Genomic DNA, 27176 nt, shown 5'->3' with positions numbered 1-27176 from the left:
AAAGTCCTGAAGGATGCAGAACTCCGGTATTCGAAGTTGGACAAAATGGCCCTCGCAGTGATAACCACGGCGGCTAGATTGAAACCATACTTTCAGGCGCATACTATCATTGTGAGAACTGGCATCCCAATGCGAAAGGTATTACAGAAACCTGACGCATCCGGCCGGTTGATGGAATGGTCAATTCGCCTGGGAGAATTCGATATTCGCTATGAAGGGAGACCAGCGCTAAAGAGCCAAGTACTCGCCGATTTCGTGAACGAATTCACCTGGGATGACGATGAATGTCCGAAGGCACAAAAAGAAGAGTGGAGCATGTACACAGATGGGGCATTATCTATAGATGGAGCTGGGCTGGGAGTCGTCATCAAGGGCCCGGAGGTTATTCGCATGTGCTATGCAGCAAAATTAATTTTCAAAACTACCAATAATGCCGCAGAGTATGAAGCAATGATATGCGGATTGAAGTTGCTCAATGAACTCACCCCAGAAAGAGTGGTAATCTACAGCGATTCCAAACTCATGATAAACCAGATCACAAAAAATTATCTGGTGAAACAGGAGGAGCTAGTAAAATACCATCAGGTAGTCGGCAGATTGACACAAGAGTTAACGCACAAGGGAGTCGTTTGGGAGATGGTGCATGTTCCGCGAGGCCAAAATGCAAAGGCTGACGAATTGGCAAAAGCAGCGGCAAGTAGAGAACCATGGAGTCAAAAGGCATGCAATTTGGAAATAAAATCGGCACCAGCATTCGAGGTCGATCAGATTATGGTCATCGAAGAACTGGAAGACGATGAAGATTGACGGATGCCCATTCGCCAATATCTGGAGCAGGGAGATTTACCAGTTGATAAGAGCTTAGCCAGAAAGCTAATTGGGCAGTCAGCTCGATACTCAATTCGGGATGGAACTTTGTATCGGAAATCGTACACATGTCCATGGTTGAAATGCATTAGTCGCAACGAAGGAGACTACGTGCTGCGAGAATTACATGAAGGAATTTGTGGCGCGCACGAAGCTTCGGCGGCGTTGGCAAGAAAGGTCAAACTGATGGGATACTACTGGCCCAAGGTGGTGGAAGATTCCCAGAAGATGGTTGCGGAATGTCACAATTGTCAAATACATGCGAATGAAAAGCATGTTCCCGGAGCCGAACAAATCGCTATAATGACGGCGTGGCCATTCGCAACATGGGGAATCGATATAGTGGATCCATTCCCAGAAACGATAAAGAAAAGGAAGTACTTGATAGTCGCAGTTGACCACTTCAGCAAATGGGTAGAAGCGGAGGCAGTAACCGCACAAACACCTGAGCGAATGATCGAGTTCTTACGAGAGAACATTATCATGCGATTTGGAATCCCGCAAAAGCTTATAACCGACAATGGCACCCAGTTCAACTGTGCCAAGTTCAAAGCATACTGCGAAAGCATGGGGATCAAAAATCATTTTTCTTCCGTAAACCATCCCCAATCGAATGGTATGACGGAGGTTACCAACAGGGCCATGATTCAAGGCATCAAGAAGCGGCTAGGAGACAAAAAAACAGGTTGGGCGGATGAGATACCCCATATGTTGTGGGCATACAGAACCTCTATAAAGGCAGCAACAGGCGAAACACCTTTCTCGCTAGTTTATGGAGCCGAAGCAGTCCTACCTGTTGAAATCAAGTCGCCCACAGATCGGATAATTTATTATTGCGACACATAAAATCCTATCAACATTAGAGATGCTCTGGATTCTGTGGAGGAACGAAGAGAAAAAGCTTACATGCGAATGGCAGTATACCGCAATAGAATCAAGAAATATCATGACAGAAGAATGCGAAAAGTAATAATCAACGAGAACGACTTGGTCTTGAAAAAAGCGGATAAAATACAATCCAGAGATGGCAAAGGCAAGCTGGGCGTCAACTGGATCGGACCATACAAAGTATCCAAGAAGCTGGGACCAGCCACTTTTGAAATAGAAGAAATGAGCGGAAAGAAGCTCCCGCGCACCTGGAATCTAGAGAATCTACGCCTATATAAAAAGGCCGAGTAGTTCGAGGAAATGACGAGTACTCTTTTTCCTTTTATGAGTTTTTCCCATTGGGTTTTCTGATAAAAGGTTTTAATGAGGCTTTGATCCCACACAGTTGGTGTACCTATGTAATAAACCTTTTCTCTTTATCAATAAAGGTATTCAATTATTACATTTATTCAATATGTTACGCCCGAATGCGGATTGTTCTTAAAAACACATAAATGTGTTGCCTATTAAAGAAAGGCGGATGCATGATTACGCATCACTCGCAAAACCCTTAGGGTTAAACTCAAAAAACACATAAATGTGTTGCCTATTAAAGAAAGGCGGATGCATGATTACGCATCACTCGCAAAACCCTTAGGGTTAAACTCAAAAAACACATAAATGTGTTGCCTATTAAAGAAAGGCGGATGCATGATTACACATCACTCGCAAAACCTTATGATTAACCTTATGATTATATTATTTTCGAAAGAAAAATAATAGAGTAAGGCATAAAATTAAGCGAATAAACGAGTACTCAAAAATTACAAAAAGGGTTTGGCCACCCTAGCGAAAGCAAAAATTACTATGAAGAATTACAAGTATGAAGTCGGCAAAAGGCAAGGATCATACATGAAAATAAAGTGACAATAATCGCACGTATAGGCAAAGCGGCAAGTGAAAGAAAATTAATATATACGGGCAGTTTGTTACATACAAAAAGTCCAAATATAAATTAAACTATGCTACAGCTTCCTCTCCTTCACCCATATTGCTTTCCTCGCCTCCAGCGACTCCCTCATCTCCTCCAGTGGGCGGATCTACTTCAAGCGAATCCTCAACCCTCGAATCAATAACTGCTTCAGAGGGCGGTACCTCTTGCTCAGGCTGAGAGATGTCCTGCGGTGCCCCTTCTTCCGCATTCTGGGTAGGGATCTCACCGATAATTGGAGATTCCTGAAAACTCTTCCAATCTAAGAGGAGTACCTCATCCATATCAGCATCCTCGGCTTCCAGCTTGTCCCACTTCTCAGTTAAATCCTTTTCAGGGATGGGAACCTTGGAGCGGTTAAGTACGAGACCCTGATGTCCATGCTCATAAGCGGCATGAATCTGCTCCCCATACCAGTAGATGCGGGCACCGTCTTCAGCCAGAATTTCCTCAGCCCTCTTCTTTTGTGTCTCCTTGGAATCAGCTAGATCATCGAGGGCCTTTCGCAGCTCATCGGACTTAGCCTGAAGAGATTTAAGAGCCTCCTCCTTCTCGCTCACAGCCTTCTGAAGGGCGCCTTCTAGGACCTTCACCTTCCCTTGGACATCATCATAAAGCGACTTCTGAGTCGCCAATTCAGTACCAAGACCTTCCAACTCCTTGGCTCGCTCGGCATCCCTTCGGAGAATGCCCTCAGTGAAATTGATAATCTGCATATAAAACGGCTCACGAATAAAAAAGGGCGAATAGAAATAGGCGGTTACAATGGACATAAGATCCTTGAAAGAGAATGACAAGCAACAATATACCTCTACAGAACGCTTCTCGATCCCCTCCACAGCGGTAGGGAGCGGTACTTGTTCGCGTACACGGGAAGCAGAGGGAAGCCGCCCGAGGACATTGCATATGGAAGAGACAATGTCCTTGCAAGAAAAACTCACGGCCATGCCAAAGGTCCTAGTCCACCATCCGCTGATGTCGGGAATTGGCTGCAAAGGCGTAAAGAAAAATATCAAGAGAACAGCAGATAGCTCATAAGGAAAAAAGTAGCAATATAGAAAGAGGGAATAGATCAGGATACCTCATGAATTGGGGTACTGCTCTTTCCTTTGGATGAGGCGGATACGGGTGTACCGCCAACAATAAGGGACACGGAGGTGTTCTTCTTCTTGGGACGAGAAGACTATGTATCCGCACTTATCTTCCGCTTCTTCGTCAAAGGAAGATCCTCGGAGGCAGAAGTGGGACCTTGTGAAACGGAGGCCCTTACAGGAGAAGCCGCCTCAATGGAAGGAATCGTTCCTCCAGAAGAATCCTCCCCTACAACGGAGGCGGTTCCCGCCATCCGCTTCTTCCTTCTCGCTAGGGCTTTAGCCTCCCGATCTGCAGCGATTTGAGATAAAGGATCACCCCTGCAAAGGGTTAAAAGAAATCATCAACTTGGAAATAAAAAGTACCTTGTACAAAAACGCGATAAGGGATATAGACCACGCGATCCCCCTCGCGGTAGGCAATCGCTACTCGGCTCCTTAGCATATGGAAGGCCTGATCATATGTCCATACAAAAGGAGGGGTACTCTTCAGGAACTTGATGACGGCGGATTCTTCCTCGCTGGGATAACCGAAGTTCAAACTCTTCACATTGGGCCGGCCCCAATGGCGAAGGAAGTTCGGATTTCCCTCATTAAACTTGATAAAAAAGTAAGAGCGATCCCACTCGCGGATCTTGTTCAGTTTCTCGTCAAAACCATAGTATCCGCTCTGGCGGATGAAAGTGAAATACCCCGCCGAACTCTTGAAATGATGAAGCTTGGAGAAAATTTTAAGCGAGAAAGGAACCTCTAAACAATTCGCCAGAAATTTATCCAGGGTCAAGTCGGCCCATCCATTTGGATGTAACTGCCCGGGTGCGATTCCGTAACCGCCGAGGATGGAAGCAATCTCATCCGCCAGCGGATAAGTGAAGCCGCAGATAATCTGGGCGACGAAAATGGTGAAATACCCCTTTGGGTAATCGCCCGGTCCTCTATCCTCCCCGGGAATGATGGTCTCGAGACCTTGGAGCCAAGGATATTGCACCCGTAAATCCTCAATGGTCTCGCGACAAACTAGGCTTCCCGACCTGTCCCTCTTTGGTAACAAACGGGGGGTTGGGACAGGTGGCGGAATCAACTTCTTAGGGTCAAAACCTAGACCCTCGTCGGTTGTATTCGCCAGGTGGAGGAAGTCAGCGGGGTGGGAATCAGACCCATGAGAACTGGTTGAAACTTCATCAACCATCTCATCAACTTCATGAGAAACCTCGCGGACGTAGCTCTCATCGAACGGTGCGAAGTCAAGGTCGGGGTTCGACATGTTGAGGAAAAGAAATAAACAGAAGTAAAAAGCCGAACGAGGTACAAATTATGAAGAGGAAAACTTACATGAGAAAGACAACACAGAGAAATGACGGAAATAAGAGGTCAACGCCGGAAAAGATGACGTCGGAAAAGAAATAACGAAAGAGGAAAAATTCACAAGTTTTTGAATTTCGAATAGACAAGCAAAAACGAAGCGTCCCCTATGAACAGACCCTAAAGGGCTCTTGTATCAAACTAAAGGGGAGGCATGTGATGACCCGCGAGGCTAAACCGGGTCATATTCATTTCGCAGGCCCAGCCCATACTTAGACCTATGGTCTAAGAACGGATGAGACCCGAATAAAGGAAGCGGGCGCAGCGAGTAACCGCCCCGACTGGGACCCGAATAAGCGGAAACGGGTGAAGCGAGTAACCGCCCCGAATTCCTAAACGGAGCATCAAGACTCCCACTCAGAACCACGTTCGTTGCCATGAAAGCCACGAAAGGGACATGGCCTAAAAAGGGGGAACCGCCCTCAGAACGTGGCCCACTAAGGAGTAACCGCCCTCGGCGGTTACCTAAAAAACACCTATAAAAGGCCTTAAGAACGAGGGAAAAAGGTACGCTCACAATTTTCCCCGCAATACTATTGTCAAATTACCAACCTTCTTACAAAAACTGACTTGATCGTCGGAGAGTTTTCCCGGAGATCCTGTCTCCGGTTCTGTTTTGCAGGTAACTCTGGCAGAGAATATCAAATCGGATCCGGCAAGTTATCAAAGTTCATCGGATATATTTCCATTGAATCGAACATGGTATCCTCAGGGATAATAGATTATTCCCCTAGTCAGATATATTATGTCTTTTCTTTATAATGATTCAGAGTCAGATTACCCTTGTCTACATTAGGAGTCACCACTCCTACCTAAAAAGGTCCAACTTTCTTCACAAATGTAACTGTATCGATCTTAGCGTTACTCTACTATTTTCTTTATTCATGACTCTTTACACCAGATCTGACTTCAGCGTAAAAATATCCTTCATCGGATCCAACCAAACCTTATCTTTGCAGGACAAGAGTGATATCTCTTATTTAGGACAACCAAATACATCCTTATAATTGCTTATAATTGCTATCTAGATCTTCCTAATCAGACTACCAAATCCTATACAAACGAATTTTCTCGTACATTATCAAAATTTAATCAAAATACTCTTAATAAAAAAAAAATTGTTCTTACAAAAGCAGATATTCTGAAAAATTGTACAGAATACATTATGTAAGAAATTAATAAAAAAAAAGTTAACTATCTATTTAGATTTAAACTTTATTTAAATTATGAACCCTAATTAGTGATTAAATTTTAACACATGGTAAGATAGACATGTATTACATACACTTGAGTCTCTTAGACCAATAGGTCGAGAATTCAATTCCTAACAACCTCATTTGTTGACTAAATTTCAACAAATGATAAGACAAACATGTATTATCGCTCAAATCCAATTAGCATTTACGTGCATAATGTTTAGAAATTAATATAAAAACTATTATACGGCATTGAAAGCAAATTCTATAAACAATCTCTCGTGTCTGATCATGGAATGTGTTGACATTGTTGGGTTGTATTTATAGTTTAGATATGTGATAAAATTGACAATCAAATCAGGGTCTTAGAGAACTAAATAAGGGTGTCAAACGGCAAAAAGTTACTAAGTTTAAAAATGTGATAGGTCAAGTATAAATAAAAGGTGTAATTATACGAGTTGGAGATCCTCCATTTGACATGGAGAAACCAGATACTGTCATGGAACCGATTGAACTAAAAGCTCGAACTGATAGTTAAGACCCAATCATATATCTTATATTACTCTCTGACACACCCCCACACGCAAATGCCCCTTGGGCTTGCAGCGTGCACAACACAGGCCCATCCCGCCATGTGTTTTATTTCCACAAATTAATGAGGTTGCCGGGACTCGAACCCTCGACCGTCTGGTCCTAGCGGACCTGATACCATGTCATGGAACCGATTGAACTAAAAGCTCGAACTGATAGTTAAGGCCCAATCATATATCTTATATTACTCTCTGACAGATGCTTCTAATAATTTGCCGTAATTATACATTAAGCCCAAAATGAAATAACAAGATCATGCATGTGAGCAAAATAACAAACTAAATTTCCTGCCAAAATGGTAGCTTATGGTCTGCTTCTGCTGCTGCTTCATTCTTCTTCAATTACTACAACCCTTTCAAGCTGAAGAAAAATCAAAGAGTAGTCCAGCTTGCACAAAACAGGGATCAGCTTGCCAACTCCATCATTCTTAAGCTCCACCAGCTACATATATGCACAAATATAACTATACACAAGCCTGAATCACTGAATTAACTTTAGAAAAAGGTAAAGAAAGCAAATCTAAAGTAATGTGTCCGTTTGTATCATTTCGAAAGAGACTAATATTTTGATTCTGTTAAAATAATTGACAAATGAACAAGCATCAGATAACCATGATTTCAAGTGCCTTGATTTCACAAGCATCAATCTAATGAAACTATAACTTCTTTAGTTATATACTCAAAGCAAAAACTTCTTTTTAACGCCTAAAAGTTAACGAAGGGAGTTTAAACAACTTAAAGGGCGTCTCCGCAATTTGACCTTGGAATGCCCCAAGACTGTCTAGTAATGAAGAGGAAGCTGAAACATTAACGACAAAGCCAGTACAGTAAGCAATCAAGCCTTAACATAGTGCCTAACACTAAGTATCGTAACCAGATTGATAAAGAGAGTTAAGTGATTATTCGAATATCATCTTCCTAGAAATGCAGAATAAGTAATAGCCTACCATAATAAATAAACAAACTAACAATAGATTTCATAAAAAGGATGAAAAAGACAGCAAACAAAGCAAGAAGTATACATAAAGCTACACGTATGGATACTGGAGAATAATAAAAGGACTATACCTTAAAGGCTTCTAGAGAATAATAAACTTGACAGTTGGACGAGAACCGAATAAACTGTGCTTACTGCTTATATGGCGAATTGCTGATCAGTTTTGACGCGCTAGTATTAAACCTAAAATAGAATTGCACGCTGGGTATTACGGTACGAGAGAAAATCTTGTGTACACTTAGCGCGAAGGAACAAGCTTCAACACATAAATAATGGTAGAACAAAAGCTTCATCCTTGGCTCATCGTTTAATACATCCTTCAAAGGATACGGAATCCAAAAAGAAAAACTGAAACTAGAGATGAACGAGGCTGCTCGAATGGAGAATACATATTCAGAACCTCATTATAAAAACCAAATATAAGCATCAGCAAGAAGAAACTAGATCAAAATGTAAAGATCAGTTCAAGAAGACACAACGGATCAACAAATCGTCAAGATTCAGATAGTAGATGTGTGCACAATAATAATTTAATGAACTCCCTAGAAAATCAGCTACGATTAAGAAGAGCAGGAGAAGTAAACAAGTATATCTCAATCACTGCTTGTATCAACTAATGATTAGTTCACACATAATCACAAGGCATACTAGAATAAAATTACAAGGAATAGACAACCACATCGCATCCACGAACTGACACATGCATTTCTGCTCATAAGTATTCAGCCATAATAAATCAAGGATCCACTAATGGATTATTTTTCCACCAGCCAGATCTTCATAGGGCTAGATTTTTAATCAATCACTCACATTCCCAGTAATAGTCAATGGATTTTGTTAATACGCTTCTCAGGAATGGCATTTGCATTTCTTCCTACATATAGAATAATAATTACCATTGCCATTATATACGGAGCAAAAAGAAGATAATGACTTTGGTCAGCCAACAACCGATCCATAAGTAATCAATGGAGGACGCAGTTCTATATAAGGCATCATATCTAATGCTTGGTCAAGGTTATGAGAGGCATATGTCCCTCTGCAATAACTAACCCAAGCCTTAAAGGCACTGCCTTAAGGAGCACAACTCTTTCTGATTTGATAAATTAGAGAACTATATGATTCTTTATATATGTGAGGCAATGTATACATAATAAATATTGTCTAACAATACACTGAAGTAATTTGTTCTTTGGTCGATGGAGACTTTTACATCTCCCGTTTAATATTTTGGTTCTGTTACAGCAATTAACAAGAACATGGCTCAGATCTCCATGACCATTCCGAAAGCATCAATGTGATGAAACTATATTTATATACCCAAACAAAAACTTCTTTTAGCACTTACTAATCAACAAAGAGACTTTAAACAACTTTGAATTCCCAAAGCCGAGTAAAGCAATGAAAGAAGAAGTTGAATCACAAATGACTAAGCCATGAACCCTAATCGATAAAGAAAAGCAAAATAACATCCTATCCAAATTGAATAATACATCAACAGGAAATAGTATTTGTTTGGATACTGAGAAAAAAAAAAAAAAAAAGGCGGCCCGGTCGCACTATTGGTCACGCGACAACAACGTTTACCGTTGCGCCAAGGCTCGCCCTCTGTTTGGATACTGAGAAAATAAGAAAAATGACTATACCTCCAAACACTTAACTGAGCAATAGGCCAACGAGGAATCCAAGGTTGCACAGCACATGGATTATTTGAAAGCTATTAAGAGACAAGAAACATAGTGATCCCGAACCATATGACAATCAATGTCAACGTGATTGTGCTTGGTTTTCTCATGAAAAAACGAATTTGCAGCTGTATCCGCTACTCAATGCGATCCCATTTGCATTTCTTCGTACATGCAGATTAAAAAGGAATATTGCCATATATGCAGAGCAAACAAAACATAATGACTCTGGTCAGCCAACAACCAATCCCTAAGTGATCAACAGAGGATGCGCTTCTACAAAAGGCACCATATCTAATGCTTGGTTGAAGACATAGACATTGCCTTATGGAGCACATCTTTTTTCTGATTTGGCTAAATAACATCATTCCAGAGCTGGAGAGGTTTCAAGACTAAAACATTAGCTTCTTTGGACTTAGGGTTGTGAATTTCTAATACGAAAATTTACATGATCTGTTTTGATACAAGTACATTTTAATTCCATTTGTACCATATATAATAATGTGAAATATATAGATCATATAACACAATTAGGACATGATAACCCACTTTGACACTTCCAATTGAAATGCCTGATATGGTAAAGATTGATTGGTATGAAGAGGAAAACAAAACAAAAAGTACATCATCAGGGACTCCAGGATAATTAGCATTTCATGGATCTAACATTCTGACATTAAAGGTGAACTGGGACCATGAAGCCCAGAAAGATCACTTAGAATCACAATGTAATATAACTCACCGAAGGAACGCTTTCTCAGAAGATATGGTATTGGTATGAAGAGGCAAACAAAACAAAAAATACATCAGGGACACCAAGATAATTAACATTTCATGGTTCTAAAATTCTGACATTACAGGTGAACTGTGACCATGAAGCACAGAAAGATCACTTAGAATCATAATGTAATATAACTCAATGAAGGAACGGTTTCTGGCTTGAACTGTGCATTACCTCACGAAAATGAAAATTCAGCCAACTATCACAATTTACCAAATGCATATTGCAAGTTCCATCGTTATTCAGCTTCACGAAATGCACAGATGCATAAATACAACAAGCCTATTTCATTGAATTAACTTCACAGAAAAGCTATAAAAAAGAAAAAGAAACACTGGAGTAATTTGTCTTTGGTATCAGATCTCCATGACCTTTTCAAAAGCACCAATGTGATGAAACTAAAAATTTCTTTAGTGATTCATATACCCAAACAAAAACTTATTTGACACACCTACTAATCAACAGAGACTTTAAACAACTTCCAATTTGAGGTAAGAAAACCTGAAAGGCATCTCTGCAACTTTACCATGCCCCAAACCTAACTTTTGCAATGAAAGAGGAAGCTGAAACACAAACCAAGAAACTAACTGCTGAAAAAATACGAAAAACCTGATACCTCCAAAAGCTTCTTCAGAAGAATAAACTTGAGCAGCGTAGGAAAACTTCACCTCTTGCTACAATCAGCCAGCTTAAGACATTAAAGAACATTTTTATCATCTACACAGAAAAGCCCAACTATTGATCAACAAGGAAATTAAAACTGGAATTGATAGGGGCCGCGCGAACGCAGGCCCCCACGGCAACAAATTATGACGTAGGCTCTCCTACTTGAGGAGACCTTAGGGGAGCACCCCTCCAGAGTGCAATGGAGGTCACAACCCTAGGCCATGAACCTTAATGATCGCCCATTGACCCCGTCCAGGTAAGTATGTTACAACTTCGATCTCCAGTATTATTTATACCTGCTGCTTCATTATCCTGCTTCGTTATTTGCGATGTGGGATTTGCTCTCACTTCTTTTCCTCTTTTGATACGCCCTGGCCTGGTATTGGAAATTCATAATAGCTAAAGTAAAAATTCAGTTGGGGGAAACAGCAATAAATTACTTTAACTTTTTTCAACCAAGAAATAGTATATTATAATTTCCAAAAAAATAAAAATAAAAATTTCAAATTAGGCCCCTACATTTTTTAAACAATAGTCTGAACTGGTGGAATCATAATCCAATTCCTTCTATAAAAAAAAATCTTGTTGTTATTTGGAAACAACGTATTAGAACTCACGCATAAATTTAGCTCTCTAACAATGTCACATAAATTCCCTCCGTGTCTGTGGAATTTCAAGTAAGACGTGATAAGGTACAAAATTAGTCTTGTGGTTCCTAGGACCGTACAAATTTAAATTAGAGATAGCAATTTCTAGTTTTAGTACTTGTAAGAAATTAATATAAAAAATATTATTGAAAGCATAATACATCCCTAGATCTTATACTTGTCCAAAAACATTTAATTGCTCCACTATACTTTTAAAATGTTCAATTTACTCTCTGAACTTGTTTAAAGTAACCTATTAACCCTTAAAATTCACATGGCGGAGTAAGGAAAGATTTTTAAAAAAATTAAAATGTGTACACTTTAAACAAGTTCAAGGGACTAATAGATAATTTTAAAAAAGTTCAAGGTACCTAATAAATCAAATCCAGTCTGTCCGTTCTTTATCATTCTCTATTCGCTTTGGTCTTCGTGCTCCTTACCCACCTTTTAACGAGTCAATTGATCATTTTAAACAAGTTAATAGGAGTAAATATGCTTTTTTTTTTTTTTTTTAAGTACATGAGAGCAGGTGTATTAGGCCATTATTTATTGATTCTTCACAGAAGGTATTGTTTGATTGATAGTTAAAGCTTTTGTTTCAATTGATTCTTTTATGTGTTGTCACAGAAGATGTCTAACATTGTTGGGTTGTGAGTACAACAAAGCATTTCTTAAATCAAATTGACTGCCTAACCAAAGCATTTGTTGTTCCACGATTCACTTCTCTTGGAATACAATTCAGTTATTCAGTGTTACTTGTGTAGATAACCAAGAGAGTTCATTAGTTCAGTTCCTCTTGTAATGTTTAAAGCTAAGAGAAAGATAATAATTCTCATTGATTGATGCAAGAATTACAGAATTAGCTTAGTCATTAGCATGGTAAATGAAGATTTAATACATAATTGACAAGTTAAGGGTGTCAAACGACAAAAACTTAGAAGTTTAAGAATGTGATAGTTCCAAATATAAGTGCAGGGTGCCAAACAACAAAACGTTGCAAATTAAGGTGTGTAAAATATTAATCCCAAACTAAATTTCCTGCCAAATGGTAGCTTTAAGATCTGCTGTTGCTTCTTCATTCTTCTTCAATTACAACTTCGATCTTCATACTGCAACACTCCAGTCTCCAGCTTGCACAATATAGGGGTCATTTAAAAGCTAGTGAGAGACAAGAAAATCACCAACTGGTTCTGAAAAGTGACATAAGGAGTGCAAATGATATAAGAAACTTAGTGATCCCTAACCAACGTGGCAATCAATGTCAATGTGTTTGGTTTTCTCATGAAAAATCGCATTTGCATCTGTAACCTGTAACCGCTTCTCAGATATAGCATTTGCATTTCTTCGTACATACAGACTAAAAATCAACATTTCCATATATGTGAGCAAACAAAAGATAATGACTGGTCAACCAACAAGCAGTCCCTAAATGATCAACAGAAGATGCACTTCTAGATAAGGCACCATAACTAATGCTTGGTTGAGCTTACAATCTAACCTAAGCCTTGAGGACATAGACATTGCCTTATGGAGCAAATCTATTTCTGATTTGGCTAAATAACATCAACCCAAAGCGGGAGAGGTCTCAAGACTAAAAACATCAGCTGCATTCCACAGAAGATAGGATAAAGATTGCTTGGTTTGAAGAGCATACAAAACAAAATTACCTCGTCAGGGACTGATGGATAACGCGATATAAAGATATGGAAAATAGAAGATGAACAAAGCTCATGCAATTTATTGAAACTAGAAATTGTATTCCCCAACAACAAATCAATCAAACAGAACAAAAAACACAAAGAATGGAATAGTAAAAATCAATAGAGAAATCTACTGTCTAAACTAACTATCAGTGGAGAAAACTCCATTTCCCAAGCATAAATCCGATTACTAAAGGAATTCGCAGAAGTTGTCTTTCACAATCTAAACTCACATATATATAACCTATAGTACTCTTTCCTTCTCTCCAGCTAAGCCCAAAAAACCACATGTCCTCTAATTCCCAATTTACACTTTATTCCCATTATCAGAGACTCTAAGACAATTAATATTCAATGGATCCAAAATTCTGGTATTACAGGAAAATTGAGACCATGAAACATGGAAAATTTTATAGACACTTCTAACTAAATGAAGGAACAATCTTGATTGAGGAGCAAATTACTTATGAAGTGTGCATCATCACATGAAAATGAAGTTCATCCAAGTATCACAATTTACCATATGTCGCCAGTTCCATCATTCTTAAGCTCCACAAGCTATATATATGCACAAATATAAACTATATACAAATCAATCTGACACCAGTACTTTCACTTTCAGGGCTAAGGTAAGGTGCAAAACCATATTCTCCGAATGCCATTCCCGTACCTCTTTTAACTGCTGCTGCTATCAGATCAGAGGTTTCTGGTACAGAAGCAGATTATCTGATATGGCAAGTTTCAGTGCAAGCGCTTGACAGGGCATTGGCTGTGCTTCCTATATCACTGAATTGACTTTAGTAAAAAAAGGTAAAACAAAGCAAAACTAGAGTAATATGTTCTTCGGTATCATTTCGAAAGAGACTTGATATTTTGATTCTTTTAAGTTAATTGAAAAATGAACAAGCATCGGATAACCATGATTTGAAGTGCCTCGGTTGCACAAGCATCAATCTAATGAAACTACTAGTTCTTTTAGTTATTCATATACCCAAGCAAAATCTTTTATTTAATGCCTAAAAACCAATGAAGGGAGTTTAAAGTTTAAACTACTCAAGTTTTTTTGTAAAACAACCTAAAAGGCATCTTCACAATTTCACCTTGGAATGCCCCACGCTAGGACTGCCTTTAGTAAGAGGAAGCTGAATTAACATAGTGCCTAAGGCTAAGTATCAAAACTAACAATAGCATACCATAATAAATAAATAAACTAACAATAGATTTCACAAAAGAATGAAAAAGACAGCAAAAAAGCAGAAAATATATGTAAAGCCACCATGCTTGGATACTGGAAAATAACAAAAGGACTACAACTTCAAAGCTTCTAGAGAAGAATAAACTTGAGCAGTCGCCAAGAACCGGACAAACTGTGCTTATTGCTGATATGGCTGATTGCTGATCAGTTTGACACACTAGTACTAAACCTAAAATAAAATTGCAAGCTGGGTATTGGTATGAAAGAAACCCTGGCTACACTTAAGAAAAGGGGCAAGCTTCAACATAAATGATGCTAGAACAAACGACATTATCTACCAACTAAAGCTCCATCCTCCGCTCATCATTTAATTAAATCCTTGAAAGGTTACAGAATCCAAAAAGAAAAATTGAAAACTAGAGATGGACAGGCCGTGTGAAGGGAGAATAAATATTCAGAACCTATCTTGCCATACCTGTGATTGATGGAAACTCGTGCCCCTGGTACTTAATTCCTCTGAATATTGAGAGAACTTAGCCTCCAACAAGGGATTGGATGACACCAAGTATGAAAGAAAAATATAAGCATCAACAAACTTAGTTCAAGAATGTGAGACACAACGGGTCAACAAATCATCAAAATTCAGATAGTAGACCTGCACAATAATAATTTAACAAACTCTATAGAAAATCAGTTACGTCTGGAAAAAGCAGGATAAGTCAACTAGCATCTCTCAATCACTTCAACCAGATAACTGACTTGTATCAACTAATGGTAGTCCACACAGAACCGCAATACACTAGGCTTAAGTTAAAAGGAAAAGACAGCCACATTGCATCCATGAACTGACGCCTGCATTTCTGCAATCCAAGTGATACACAATGTGATTTTGTTTATCCGAAGATAATGACTCTGGTCAGCCAACAACCAATCCCTAAGTGATCAACAGAGGACGCGCTTCTACATAAGAAGCCATAGCCAATGCTTGGTCGAGGTTACAAGAGAGACATCTATGTGCCTCTGCAATAACTAACCCAAGCCTCGAAGGCATTGCCTTATGGAGCACATCTGTTTCTGATTTGGCTAAATAACATCATTCCAGAGAGGGGGAACTAAAAACATTAGAATGCCTCAGAAGATATGATAAAGATTGAGATTTGAAGGGCAAACAAAACCAAAACTAACCTCATCAAGGACTCCAAGATAGTTAATACTCAATGGATGCAAGACTTCTAGCATTACAGGTAAAATGGGACCATGAAGCACAAAAAAGGTATTACTCTTTGAATCGCAATAAAAATTTAACTTCATTTAAGGAAAAAGGCTTTCTTGATCGAGCAAACTATCTTTGAACTGTGTATCACTCCACAAAACTGAAAGTTCACCACCCAAGTATGAAATTCAACAAATGCACATTGCAAGTTCCATCTTTTTTTCAGCTTCACCAACCATACATAGACCCTAAATCATTGAATTACCTTTGAAAATATGATACCATTTCGAACAGAGACTTTTGGATGTCCAATTTAAAATTTTGATTCTGTAGAAACAATAAAACAAATTAACAAGCATCTAATCTCCAAATTAACAATCATCTGACCTCTATGATTTGAGCTTTGATTGTCTTGCCTCAGTTTCAAAAGCATCCACAAAATGAAACTATAACTCCTTCTAGTTATCCATACACCCAAACGAAAACTTACTTTTAAAACATACTAATAAACAAAGGGAGTTTATACCAGTTCAAATTTGATGTAAAACAACCTAAAGGCATCTCCGCAATTTTACCTTGGGATGGATGGCCAGGGGCTGAGGGCGAGCCTTGGCGCAACGGTAATACGTTGTTGTCGTGTGACCGAAGGTCACGGGTTCGAGTCTTAGGAGCGGCCTCTTGCCAAAAAAAATGGCAAGGGAAGGCTTGCCCCCAGTACACCCTTGTGGTGGGACCCCTCCCCGGACCCTCGCTTAGCGGGGACGCGTAATGCACCGGGCCGCCCTTTTTTTTATGGATGGCCAGGGGCTGTCGATTGCAACAAAAGAGGAAGCTGAGACATAAACCTGGAATCCAGTAGATAATCAAGCCACAAACATAGCCTCCAACAGAAAAAATTGAAGCCCTAATTGATAACGAGAAAAAATGATTAGCGGAGATGTCTTTCACAATCTAAATATCACATATATATAACCTATAGTACTCCCTCCTCCTCTCAATGAAGGCCAGCTAAGCCCATAAAACCACACGTCCCTTAGTTCCCAATTTACCCTTTATTCCCATTATCACATTCTTTATCGAACTCCAAGATAATTAATATTCCATGGATTTAAAATGCTGGTATTGCAGGAAAATTGAGACTGTGAAGCACATAAAAATTTATAGACACTGGATCATAATATCATCTAACTAAAGGAAAGAACACTCTTGATTGAGGAGCAAATTACTTATGAAGTGTGTATCATTTCATGTATTTGAAATTCATCCCATTATCACATTTTACCATACGTTGCAAGTTCCATTCCATCATTCTTAAGCTCCACCAGCTACATATATGCAAAATTATAAAACTGTAAGTCAATCACCGAAAGTGACTTCAATATCTTGATTCTGTTAAAATAATTGACAAATGAACAAGCATCAGATAACCATTATTGGGAAGTGCCTTGGTTTCACAAGCATCAATCTAGTGAAACTATACTTCTTTTAGTTATTCATATACCAAATAAACAACTCCTTTTAGCGCCAAAAGAACATCAAAGGGAATTTAACAACTTAAAGTTTGACGTAAAACAACCTAAGGCATCTCCAATATTTCACCTTCGAATGCCTCAGGACTGCTTTTAGTAACGAAAGAGGAAGCTGAAACATAAATGACAAAGCATGTGCAGTAAACAATCAAGCCTCAACATAGTGCCTAAGGCTAAGTATCAAAACCCTAATCGATAAAGAGAGTTCAGTGATTATCGAGTATCATCTTCCCAGAAAGGCAAAATAAATAAACTAACAATGATTTTGCAGAAAGGATGAAAAATACAGCATACAAAGCAGGAAATATATGTAAAATTACATGTTTGGATACTAGAAAATAACAAAAAGGACTATGCCTCAGGACTGCTTATTGCTTATATGGCTGATTGTTGATCAGTTTTTACATGCTACTAGTAAACCTAAAATAGAGTTGCAAGCTGGGTATATGATACGAGAGAAACCTTGGCTACACTTAACGCAAAGGAGAAAGCTGCAACACATAAATAATGCTAGAACAAACGACATTATTTACCAACAAAAGCTCCATCCTCATCTCATCATTTAATTAACAAGCAGCAATCTAATGAAACTATAACTTCTTTTACCCTAACAAAAAATTCCTTTTAACACCTAAAAATAATCAAACGGAGTTTAAACAACTTCAAATTTGATGTAAAGCAACCTAAAAGGCATCTCCGCAATCTCACCTAGGCATGCCTCAGGGCTCCCTTTAATAACGAAAAGGAAGCTGAAACATGAATTCCCCTGAATATTGAGAGAACGTAGCCTCCAACAAGAGAATGGATGACCCCAAGTATCAAAGACAAATATAAGCATCGGCTGAACAAACTTAGTTTAAGAAATCGTCAAGATTCAGATAGTAGACGTCCAGAATAATAATTTAATTAACTCCCTAGAAAATCAGCTAGGTTTAGGAAGAGCAAGACAAGTAAACTAGTATCTCTCAATCACTTCAACCAGACAACTAACTTGTATCAACAAATGGTAGTTCACATAGAACCAAAAAACATACACTAAAATTCAGTTACAAGGAAAAGACAATTCAGTCACATGATATTGTTTATCCGCTTCTAAGCAATGGCATTTGCAGTTCTTCCTCCATATGGAGTAATAATCAATTGCCAGTATATACAGAGCAAACAAAAGATAACGACTCTGGTCAGCCAACCACCAATCCCTAAGTGATCAACAGAGGACACGCTTCTACATAAGCCACCATATCTAATACTTGGTCCAGGTTACACGAGAGGCATCTATGTGTCTCTGCAATAACTAATCCAAGCCTTGAAGGCATTGCCTTATGGAGCACATCTGTTTCTGATTTGGCTAAATAACATCATTCCAGAGAGGGAGGGGTGGGTAAACGCATTAAGCTCATTAAACTGACTCTGAAGATATGATAATTGATAAAGATTGCACAGTTTGAGGGCAAACAAAACAAAAAATAGTTTCATCAGGAACTCCAAGATAATTAATACTCCATGTATGTAAAATTCTAGCATCACAGGTAATATGGGACCATGAATCACAAAAAAAAAATATTACTCTTTGAATCACAATATAATTTAACTTCATTGAAGGATATGAGACTTCCTTGATTGGGAGGCAAACAAAAAGGATAAGACTTCATTGAAGAATAAGACTTTCTTGATTAAGACCATGAATCACAAGAATGCGTGATTTGAGAGGCAAACAAATCAAAAAGTACCCTCATCAGGGACTCCAAGAATACTGCTCTTAAAATCGGACCATGAAGCAGAAAAAGGTATTACTCTTTGAATCACAATATAATTTAACTTCATCCAAGGAAAAAGCTTTCTTAATCGAGCAAACTACCTTTGTAACTGTGCACATCTCCGCAAAATTGAAAGCTCACCCAACTATGAAATTTACCAAAAGCACATTGCAAGTTCCATCATTCTTCAGCTTCACCAACCATACATAGACCCATAAATATTAAAAGCATGTAAGCACCAGTGAAAAAAGCCTGAAATCATATACCGAAGCAAAAACTTCTTTCTAACACGTACTTAAAGAGCGAAAAACCAGTTCGAATTTGATGTAAAACAACCTAAAAGACATCTCCGCAAGTTTTACCTAGGAATGGTCGCCCCGGGGCTGTCATTAGCACGAAAGAGGAAGATGAAACACAAACGAAGAATCCACTACATAATCAAGCGCCAACATAGCGTCCTACAGAAAGAATCAAACCCTCCTAATTGATAACGAGAAATAATGATAAATGAACTGATAAATATCAATAACCTACCCATTGTTTGTTTGCTCAACTAATAAATAAACAAACACTTACAAAAGAAACAATAAATATATGCAATTTCTTTTTTGGGTACTGAGAATATAAGAGACTTATTTCAACATGCTTATGAAGTCGATTAGATGAACATGAAACTGAAACTAGGATTGGAAGGGGCCGCGCGAACGCAGGCCCCCACTATCACAAATTATGACGTAAGCTCTCCCTCTTGGGGAGACTTTAGGGAAGCACCCCTCCAGAGTGCAATGGAGGTCACAACCCTAGGCCATGAGCCTCATTGATCACCCATTGACCCCGTCCAGGTAAGTATGTTTCTCTTTCGATCTTGACTCTTATTTATACCGCTGCTGCTTCATTATCCTGCTGGTGCTTTCCGATGTGGGATTTCTCTAACAGACTTTTCATCCCTTGTTACGAGTTACAGCCCGCTGTTAGAAAATTAAAAGTTAAAAAATCAGGTGGAGGAATAATGATTTCTTCAAGGGGATAAAGAGGAACGATTATGTAAAAGTAGTTTCATACCCTCACTCCAATCCACCCCATTTACCCCAATTACAATACTAATTTCATTCAAATAGAATATAGATATGACCAACATGATTAAAATTAAAGTACAACATGGCTCCTAACTTTGCTCTTATGATAATTCCTCAATTTTAAAAATCGAATATAAATTTCAATCAAAAAAAAAAAAATCGAATATAAATATTTCTCAAACTCTGTCATTTAACTTCTGACCACTCAAGTCCGTCCTAAGGTCCTAAAATTCTCAAATTCTGTAATTTAGATTTTTAATATTTTAAAAATATATTTATATAATTTTAATCTGATTTGAAAATGAAATTACTAAGGTATTGCTATTTACCGTAACCCAATTCCTTATCACCGCACCCATTGGACAATTTTACCCTTGGCATAAAAAAAAAATTCGCAATTGGGAAAAAAAATTGAGAGAAAATTCAAAATTTAGCCTAAACGGATGCGGCATACCGTTCGACCCATGGCGGGAACGGATGCTGCATCCGTTCCCCGCCATGGGTCGAACGGTATGCCGCATCCGTTCCCGCTATGAGTCGAACGGTATGCCGCATCCGTTCCCACTATGGATCGAGCGGTACGCCGCATCTATTCCCGCCATAGGTCGAACGGTGTGCCGCATCCGTTCCCACCATGGGTCGAACGGTGTGCCGCATCCGTTTAGACCAAATTTTGAAATACGAAAAATTGTAAAAATTTTAGTGACGAAAAATACTAAGTCATTCACTTTTTTATGACGAAAAATGAAAAATTCTCATATTTTTTGTGACGAAAAATGTAAAATCGTCATGAAAAATATGTATTATTTTCATGAGTTCTTTGATAAAAAGATGTAAATCTTAATGTTTCCGACTCGTAATCATCCATTTTCGGGGTTCGGATTGTCACACATCAATTATTTTCATAATTTCAATTATTGTTGTTCTGATTTATGATTTTAGAGAGAGAATTTTCAGTTTTTTATCAAAATTATGAGAAGGGCAAAAAAGTCCAAAAGAGACGGTGATAAGGAATTTGGTTGCGGTATTTAGCAAATGACAATTACTATGCCAAAACAAATATAATTCAGTTAATATATTTCTGGAATCAGAGGTGGAAGATTATGATTTGAACACGTACTCTTATAAAAAAATCATAAAAAAAAGAAATTACCGTGAGATTTTCAATTTTATTTTCGAAAATATTATATAATACATTTTTTGAATTCCGTATTCCAAAATAAAAAAATCAAGTCCTCCCAATTTAAGCATTGTCAGGATTGAAGCTAATCTAACGTATCAAAAACTAAAAAGTAAATGTAAACAAATAACTATTACAATAATATTTCAGGCAATATTTTACTTTTTTTATATATTCATTTGTAGAAAATTAATCTAATGTTAAAAAAAAATACAGTAAAGAATCCAATGGTGGATAAAAATAAAATAATAAAAAACAAAGTAACCATAACTTACACTATATATATATAAATAAAAATAAAAATTGGGTCCTTTCAATTTGGAGTCCTTGTACAATTAATAACCTTGCACATGGTCATTCATGGGTCTCACTATAACATCACGTGTGAGATTAGCCCTTTATTTTAGAGTTGGTGGAAATAATATTCTTGTTTAATTTTTGAATTTTTTGGTTTTAAAGTTATTTAGTTATTGTTTAGTCAATACAGTTAAGATAGAGTAAACCCGAAAAATAACGATTTATAAAATTAAAATGTTGTTCCATAAGAAATATAATTCTAAACAACTTTAGATCTTAGAGTTTTCCATTTTGAGATCACCAACAATCATTTTGAGGTTGTTTACTATAAGTGGATAACAAAGGGTGGGTAGGGATGAGAAATACTCCTCTATCCACGTTCCCGTCTAGATGGAGAATCCCTATCGCTGTGAAATGGATAAAAAAAATTGTCCTTATCCGCATCTCCTTGGGATGGATCATGGATGCCCTGAAGTTATTGATTGCAACAAAAAAGGAAACTGAAACATAAATGATATATCTAGTAGAGCATCAAACCCCAACATAACGTCTAACAGAAAAAAGTGAATCCCTAATTGTTGTTGAGAAATAATGATTAACGAAGATCCTCTAGGAAGAGAAGCAAAATAAACAATAACCTTATTTGTTTAATGAGGGGATAAAGTGTAGAACACATTTTAGAAATAATTTTATCCACTAGAAAATTTGAACGGGTCGATTTAATCATTATTTAACTGTCACGCCAGACACTGGAAATAAGTTTATTAGTTTATGTATTTTGGTAAGTGGTTTATAACTATGTCAATAATATAGTAAATATTTTAGACAATTTTTATAATTAACGTGACATACTTAATTTTTGATATTTTAACACGCTATTTACAATTATGATAGTAAATAATAAATATTTTTAAACATAATTTGGAGTTTGAAATATTTAATATAGTTTTTTTTAGAGTTTACGAGTTATAATTTAGTAAAATTAATCTTATTTAAAAGGGGAAAGAGACATATATAGAATTGCTCGGATGAGAGATAGGAAGACGCGAGATCTCGGAAAAGTTAAATGTGTGAAGGATGTGGACCAGAAAGTCCTAGTTGGAGATAAGGATATCAAGGAACGATGGAGGTCCTATTTTGATGACTTATTTAATGGAGATCGCCAACAAGATGTTGGAGATATAAGTATCCATCACGATATGATAAATCATGAATGCCTGCGGAGAATTCAAAAGGGTGAAGTCAAAATGACATTAAGTAAGATGAAGTTGAAGAAAGCAGTAGGACCTGATGGCATCCCTATTGAGATTTGGAGATGTTTGGGAGAAAGAGGAATCGAATGGTTGACGACGTTCTTCAACAAAATTTGGAGAAACAATAAGATGCCATCAGAATGGAGGAAAAGTACCTTAATCCCTTTGTATAAGAACAAAGGCGATGTCCAAGATTGTGCCAACTATCGGGGAATCAAATTAATGAGTCACACTATGAAACTTTGGGAGCGAGTGATTGAACAAAGGCTAAGGAGGACGGTGAAGATCTCGGAAAACCAGTTTGGCTTTATGCCGGGAAGATCAACTATGGAAGCCATCCATCTAATGAGACAATTAATGGAGCACTATCGAAATAAGAAGAAAGACTTGCATATGGTTTTCATTGACTTGGAGAAAGCATATGATAAGGTACCAAGGGAAGTACTTTGGTGGGCCTTGACAAGGAAAGGCATTTCGCGGAAATATATTGACATCATAAAGGACATGTATGAGGGAGTATGCGCGAGTGTACGTACTAGTGTTGGGAAGACTGAAGAGTTTCCTATTACGATTGGAGTGCATCAAGGTTCCGCACTAAGCCCATTTCTTTTTGCCATCGTTATGGATGAACTAACAAGTTCACTTCAAGATGGTATACCATGGTGCATGCTGTTTGCAGATGATATTGTGTTGGTTGATGAGACGAAAGAAGGAGTGGAGATGAAGTTGGAACTATGGAGGCAAACTCTAGAATCTAGAGGCTTTAAGTTGAGTCGAAGTAAGACAGAATATTTGGAGTGTAAGTTTAGCGGCCGTAGGAGTAGGGAGGCAGGGACAATCACCCTAGATGGGAGAGTTGTTCAGGCCTCGGATTGCTTTCGGTATTTAGGATCTATTATCCAAACGGATGGAGAAGTAGATGGAGATGTTGCTCATAGGATTAAAGCTGGTTGGTCGAAGTGGAAGAGTGCTACGGGTTTCCTTTGTGATCCCGGCATGCCTAATAGATTGAAGGGAAAATTCTACCGGACGGCAATTAGACCAGCATTGTTATATGGTACGGAGTGTTGGGCAGTGAAACACTGCCACATCCATAAGATGTCGGTGGCGGAGATGCGTATGTTGAGATGGATGTGTGGTCACACGAGAAAGGACCGGGTGCGTAATGAAATAATTAGGACAAAAGTAGGGGTCACATCTATTGAGAATAAAATGAGAGAAAACCGACTAAGGTGGTTTGGCCATGTGAGACGTAGAGCGCTTGATGCGCCGGTTAGGAGAACCGAAGAGTGGCAAAGGGATGTAGTGGTGAGGGGTAGGGGAAGACCTAAGCAAACTTGGAGGAGGGTGATCGAGAGTGATATGAGTTTATTGGGAATTGAGGAAAATATGGTAGTGGATAGGACGGAGTGGAGGGAGCGAATCTGTGTCGCTGACACGACTTGATTTTCACGGTTTTATATGATGGTTCATGTTAGCCGACCTCGAATCATTTCGGGACTAAGGCTTTGTTGTTGTTGTTGTTGAATCTTATTTAAAAACATTAGAAGTAATCATAAGTTAAATAAATATACAATTTATCACGAGTAAATTTAGATTTTATTTTTTAATAAATAAATAAAGAATGTGGAATCAGATTCTTAGGTTCTAATTTATACGTTATTGCGAGATTTTAGTAGTGATTCGATCCTTAATATTATTATAGGAGACTATCAATCTTTAATGAAAGATGTTGGAATTGAGCATTTAATAAAGGTTCATACTATGAAATATAGGATGTAATGCAGGCTAGTTTTTCCCTTCTCTTTGCCTATATAAAGGCCATTCTATACTCTGTATTTTTCATCAATTAATAAGATTCATTCTGAGATATTTTTCTCAGTTTATCACTTTGTGAATTTGAATATGGTATCAGAGCTTCGCGGTATTTAGGGCATTTCTTTCATGGTGAAAAGAAAGAAAAGCTACGCTGAAGGTGTTGATCAATCCAATAGATCTGAAGAAGAAAAAGAAGAAGAAGAAGACGATCAAAAGTCACCGGAAATTGAAACTAATTCACCGGAAATTGAAGATAGTTCTGGATATGAGATGAATCGTGATCGTAACAACTCAGAAGCTGAGAATCAGAATCGAAATCAGTCAGAATCGAATCATCACACAGATAATCCAGGATTGATTCTGGTTCATTCACCTTTAATCGGAAGCAATTACTTATCCTGGCAATGATCTATGCCTATAGCACTGACAGCTAAAAAATGAACTAATTTAGTTCTAAAAGATGATTTAGCACCTGAAAATTGAATCAACTGAGTATAAAACCTGGCTTTAAGGTCATAACCTTGTTTTTGCTTGGATAATCAACACTCTAGCTAAGGATTTAGCAGAAACTTTTCTCGGGTAAATTTCATCAATGGTGTACAACATTTGCCTCATTTCACACTTTGGTGTACAGCCTTCAATTTGTCTCACTAATATGTACGAACTTATAGGTGACCTCTCACTTTGATGTATAGCAGGTAAAAATGACTGGTCAACGCGAAGTCAACGAGCCACATCAGCATTTTGACCAGTCAAAAAGTCAAAATTTGACCACCTAAATAAAATTACTTGTATACCCTCTTTCTCCCCCTTCCCCATTTCATTTCTCTCTCTAATCCCCTCTCTCCCCCTTATTTCTCCGTCAAAACCAGAAATAATGTTTTTCAACCATGATGAATTTATTACTGTGCTCATGCATTTACACAAATAAATTAATACAAAAATATGATGTAAAACATAAGCTGTAATATCCATTCGATATAAAAGCCAAGTGATTTCCTGCTCCTTGAAACGTCATGTACGGTTTTGTCTTCGACACCACCACTTGTTCCTTGCCTATCATTTACTTTTACTTGTATCCAACATATTTACAATTCAATGGATATCATGGACCATTTTCAAATTTTAATTAATAAGTTTAGGATTAATTTAATTGTTAAATGGTGATAGGATAAAATTTTGGAACTGATATCAATAAATTCAACTGTCATTTTCATGATATATATAATTCAATCTTAACCCAAATTGAAGCATTATATGTAATATCCAGCAACAATTAGAGGAGCACGTTTTTTGTATTATTTTCAGCGACAGAATCAACAGCAGCCTGGACGGACCGGAACTTGCCGTAACCACCAATGTCAACGGTGATAACACGTGGATTGACGGAACAAAACCACTTGTGGTGGTACTTGATGGAGGTGTTAGACAATGATCAAAATGAAATAAGAGGGCGATATTGATCTAATGAAATAAGACTTTCTCTCTCTAACTCTTTTTTCTCTCTCTATTATTCTGCCAAATTACAAGAGCAAAAGGTTTCAATATGAATTGAGTTAGTGACAATACAGTTTGTGATTTTCGTATGTTACAAATTTATTGGTTATGGCAGAATAGACTAGAGAGAGAAAGTGGAAGAGAGAGAAGAGGAATGAAGCCGAAATAGATGAGAGAGAAATAGGAGTTAGAGAGAGAGTGCAAGAGATAGAAGTTGAAGGAGGAAGAAAGTAGGGTTTTTAATTAAGGAAAAAGAAATGGGTATAAAAGTAATTTTAATTGGTGGTCCCACAATTCAATTTTTTAAGAGTTAAAAAATGCTGACATGACGCGTTGACTGGTCATTTTTACATGCTAGACACCATAGTGAGAGGTCACCTATAAGGTCGTACATATTAGTGAGACAAATTAAAGGTTGTATACCAAAGTGTGAAATGAGTCAAAGGTTGTACATCATTGGTGAAATTTACCCGATTTTTCTCTATGCTCCTACTGCTAGGGATTTATGGAAGGAACTAGAAGCTCGCTATGGTGAGAAGGACGGACACTTGTACTTTCATTTGAGGAAGGAATTGAGCAATGTAGTTTAAGGAAATTCATCTGTTACAGTGTTCTACAACAAATTAAAGAGGCTATGGGATGAGATAGCTATTTTGAAGCCTACGCCTAATTGTAGATGCAATGAAGCCAGATCTCTGATTCAGAATTTATACGAAGAAGATAAGCTTATGCAATTCTTATGTGGCTTGAATGTTGAATATGAGCATGTTCGAAATCATGTACTCTTTATGGATCCACCGCCAAAATTGAATAAGGCTTGTTCAATGTTCGTGAGAATTGAAAAGCAGAAAGAAATCATCGTTGTCGATGTGTCTAGTAGTGATTTTGCAAATTTATCCACAAGTTCAAAAGTTGTCAATA

At 37.8% G+C, this 27176-nt stretch overlaps 2 long non-coding RNA genes, 3 other non-coding genes and 3 pseudogenes across 12 annotated transcripts; all 8 read right to left on the bottom strand.

Moving 5' to 3' along the window:
* Positions 1-7164: 7164 nt before the first annotated feature.
* Positions 7165-11338, bottom strand: LOC136205376 (uncharacterized). The gene is made up of 2 exons (XR_010675919.1): positions 11044-11338; positions 7165-7406 (listed from the first exon to the last, which is right to left on the bottom strand). It is a non-coding gene; the product is annotated as an uncharacterized lncRNA (long non-coding RNA).
* On the bottom strand, positions 9874-10019 carry LOC136207812 (small nucleolar RNA snoR127). Its single transcript, XR_010676938.1, has one exon. It is a non-coding gene; the product is annotated as a small nucleolar RNA snoR127 (small nucleolar RNA).
* On the bottom strand, positions 11197-11357 carry LOC136207768 (U1 spliceosomal RNA). The gene has a single exon (XR_010676895.1). It is a non-coding gene; the product is annotated as a U1 spliceosomal RNA (small nuclear RNA).
* Positions 11358-12552: 1195 nt separating this feature from the next.
* On the bottom strand, positions 12553-20096 carry LOC136206358 (uncharacterized). 8 transcript variants are annotated; one of them, XR_010676264.1, is made up of 3 exons: positions 17075-20088; positions 15111-16693; positions 12553-14226 (listed from the first exon to the last, which is right to left on the bottom strand). It is a non-coding gene; the product is annotated as an uncharacterized lncRNA (long non-coding RNA). The 8 variants fall into 8 exon arrangements; XR_010676259.1 differs by having other exon boundaries at positions 15111-19325; positions 19497-20088; XR_010676261.1 differs by having other exon boundaries at positions 15111-19592; positions 19669-20088.
* Positions 13143-13312, bottom strand: LOC136207832 (small nucleolar RNA snoR127; annotated as a pseudogene).
* On the bottom strand, positions 15547-15737 carry LOC136207835 (small nucleolar RNA snoR127; annotated as a pseudogene).
* Positions 18554-18744, bottom strand: LOC136207837 (small nucleolar RNA snoR127; annotated as a pseudogene).
* Positions 19824-19984, bottom strand: LOC136207641 (U1 spliceosomal RNA). The gene has a single exon (XR_010676772.1). It is a non-coding gene; the product is annotated as a U1 spliceosomal RNA (small nuclear RNA).
* Positions 20097-27176: the final 7080 nt, after the last annotated feature.

Source organism: Euphorbia lathyris, chromosome 9 (assembly GCF_963576675.1).
Source record: "Euphorbia lathyris chromosome 9, ddEupLath1.1, whole genome shotgun sequence".
NCBI classification, from domain to species: domain Eukaryota; kingdom Viridiplantae; phylum Streptophyta; class Magnoliopsida; order Malpighiales; family Euphorbiaceae; genus Euphorbia; species Euphorbia lathyris.
Note: the sequence above shows the minus strand (reverse complement) of the source record. Positions and strands in the feature narration are given on the sequence as shown.